The following is a 3,274-nucleotide window of genomic DNA, read 5'->3' as shown; positions in this document are numbered from 1 at the left end:
TAAGATCCTGTGTGTGTTATTGTTAGACCTATAGATGTAGGTGAGATCATGTGTGTTACTGTTAGACCTATAGGTGTAGGTGAGATCCTGTGTGGGTTACTGTTAGACCTATAGGTGTAGGGGAGTTCCTGTGTGTGTGTTACTGTTAGACCTATAGGTGTAGGTGAGATCCTGTGTGTGTGTTACTGTTAGACCTATAGGTGTAGGTAAGATCCTGTGTGTGTTATTGTTAGACCTATAGGTGTAGGTAAGATCCTGTGTGTGTTATTGTTAGACCTATAGATGTAGGTGAGATCATGTGTGTTACTGTTAGACCTATAGGTGTAGGTGAGTTCCTGTGTGTGTGTTACTGTTAGACCTATAGGTGTAGGTGAGATCCTGTGTGTGTGTGTGTGTTACTGTTAGACCTATAGGTGTAGGTAAGATCCTGTGTGTGTTATTGTTAGACCTATAGATGTAGGTGAGATCATGTGTGTTACTGTTAGACCTATAGGTGTAGGAGAGATCCTGTGTGTGTTACTGTTAGTCTTAAAGGTGTAGGTGAGTTCCTGTGTGTATGTTAATGTTAGACCTATAGGTGTAGGTGAGATCCTGTGTGTGTGTTACTGTTAGACCTATTGCTGTAGGTGAGACCCTGTGTGTGCTATTGTTAGACCTATAGGTTTAGGTGAGATCCTGTGTGTGTTTCTGTTAGACCTAGTAGGTGTAGGTCAGACTCTGTGTGTGTTATTGTTAGACCTATAGGTGTAGGTGAGATCCTGTGTGTGTTTCTGTTAGACCTATAGGTGTAGGTGAGACCCTGTGTGTGTTATTGTTAGACCTATAGATGTAGGTAAGATCATGTGTGTTACTGTTAGACCTATAGGTGTAGGTGAGATCCTGTGTGTGTTACTGTGGGACTTATAGGTGTAGGTGAGTTCCTGTGTTTGTGTGTTACTGTTAGACCTATAGGTGTTGGTAAGATCCTGTGTGTGTTATTGTTAGACCTATAGGTGTAGGTGAGACCCTGTGTGTGTGTTACTTTTAGACCTATAGGTGTAGGTGAGATCCTGTGTGTGTTACTGTTAGACCTATAGGTGTAGGGGATATCCTGTGTGTGTTACTGTTAGACCTATAGGTGTAGGTGAGACCTTGTGTATGTTATTGTTAGACAAATAGATGTAGGTGAGATCATGTGTGTTACTGTTAGACCTATAGGTGTAGGTGAGTTCCTGTGTGTGTGTTACTGTTAGACCTATAGGTGTAGGTGAGATCCTGTGTGTGTGTGTGTTACTGTTAGACCTATAGGTGTAGGTAAGATCCTGTGTGTGTTATTGTTAGACCTATAGATGTAGGTGAGATCATGTGTGTTACTGTTAGACCTATAGGTGTAGGTGAGATCCTGTGTGGGTTACTGTTAGACTTATAGGTGTAGGGGAGTTCCTGTGTGTGTGTTACTGTTAGACCTATAGGTGTAGGTGAGATCCTGTGTGTGTGTTACTGTTAGACCTATAGGTGTAGGTAAGATCCTGTGTGTGTTATTGTTAGACCTATAGGTGTAGGTAAGATCCTGTGTTTGTTATTGTTAGACCTATAGATGTAGGTGAGATCATGTGTGTTACTGTTAGACCTATAGGTGTAGGTGAGATCCTGTGTGGGTTACTGTTAGACCTATAGGTGTAGGGGAGTTCCTGTGTGTGTGTTACTGTTAGACCTATAGGTGTAGGTGAGATCCTGTGTGTGTGTTACTGTTAGACCTATAGGTGTAGGTAAGATCCTGTGTGTGTTATTGTTAGACCTATAGGTGTAGGTAAGATCCTGTGTGTGTTATTGTTAGACCTATAGATGTAGGTGAGATCATGTGTGTTACTGTTAGACCTATAGGTGTAGGTGAGTTCCTGTGTGTGTGTTACTGTTAGACCTATAGGTGTAGGTGAGATCCTGTGTGTGTGTGTGTTACTGTTAGACCTATAGGTGTAGGTAAGATCCTGTGTGTGTTATTGTTAGACCTATAGGTGTAGGTAAGATCCTGTGTGTGTTATTGTTAGACCTATAGATGTAGGTGAGATCATGTGTGTTACTGTTAGACCTATAGGTGTAGGAGAGATCCTGTGTGTGTTACTGTTAGTCTTAAAGGTGTAGGTGAGTTCCTGTGTGTGTGTTACTGTTAGACCTATAGGTGTAGGTGAGATCCTGTGTGTGTGTTACTGTTAGACCTATTGCTGTAGGTGAGACCCTGTGTGTGCTATTGTTAGACCTATAGGTTTAGGTGAGATCCTGTGTGTGTTTCTGTTAGACCTAGTAGGTGTAGGTCAGACTCTGTGTGTGTTATTGTTAGACCTATAGGTGTAGGTGAGATCCTGTGTGTGTTTCTGTTAGACCTATAGGTGTAGGTGAGACCCTGTGTGTGTTATTGTTAGACCTATAGATGTAGGTAAGATCATGTGTGTTACTGTTAGACCTATAGGTGTAGGTGAGATCCTGTGTGTGTTACTGTGGGACTTATAGGTGTAGGTGAGTTCCTGTGTTTGTGTGTTACTGTTAGACCTATAGGTGTTGGTAAGATCCTGTGTGTGTTATTGTTAGACCTATAGGTGTAGGTGAGACCCTGTGTGTGTGTTACTTTTAGACCTATAGGTGTAGGTGAGATCCTGTGTGTGTTACTGTTAGACCTATAGGTGTAGGGGATATCCTGTGTGTGTTACTGTTAGACCTATAGGTGTAGGTGAGACCTTGTGTATGTTATTGTTAGACCAATAGGTGTAGGTGAGATCCTGTGTGTGTTTCTGTTAGACCTATAGGTGTAGGTGAGATCCTGTGTGTGTTGCTGTTAGACCTATAGGTATAGATGAGATCCTGTGTGTGTGTGTTACTGTTAGACCTATAGGTGTAGGTGAGACCCTGTGTGTGTTATTGTTAGAGCTATAGGTTTAGGTGAGATCCTGTGTGTGTTACTGTTAGACCTATAGGTGTAGGTGAGATCCTGTGTGTGTTACTGTTAGATCTATATGTGTAGGTGAGATCCTGTGTGTGTTATTCTTAGACCCATAGGTGTAGGTGAGATCCTGTGTGTATTACTGTTAGGCCTATTGGTGTAGGTGAGATCCTGTGTGTGTGTGTGTGTGTGTGTGTTACTGTTAGACCTATAGGTGTAGGTGAGACCCTGTGTGTGTTATTGTTAGACCTATAGATGTAGGTGAGATCATGTGTGTTACTGTTAGACCTATAGGTGTAGGTGAGATCCTGTGTGTGTTACTGTTAGACTTATAGGTGTAGGTGAGTTCCTGTGTGTGTG

Source organism: Bombina bombina, chromosome 4, assembly GCF_027579735.1.
Source record: "Bombina bombina isolate aBomBom1 chromosome 4, aBomBom1.pri, whole genome shotgun sequence".
Taxonomy (NCBI): Eukaryota; Metazoa; Chordata; class Amphibia; order Anura; family Bombinatoridae; genus Bombina; species Bombina bombina.
This window is presented reverse-complemented; position numbering follows the sequence as displayed.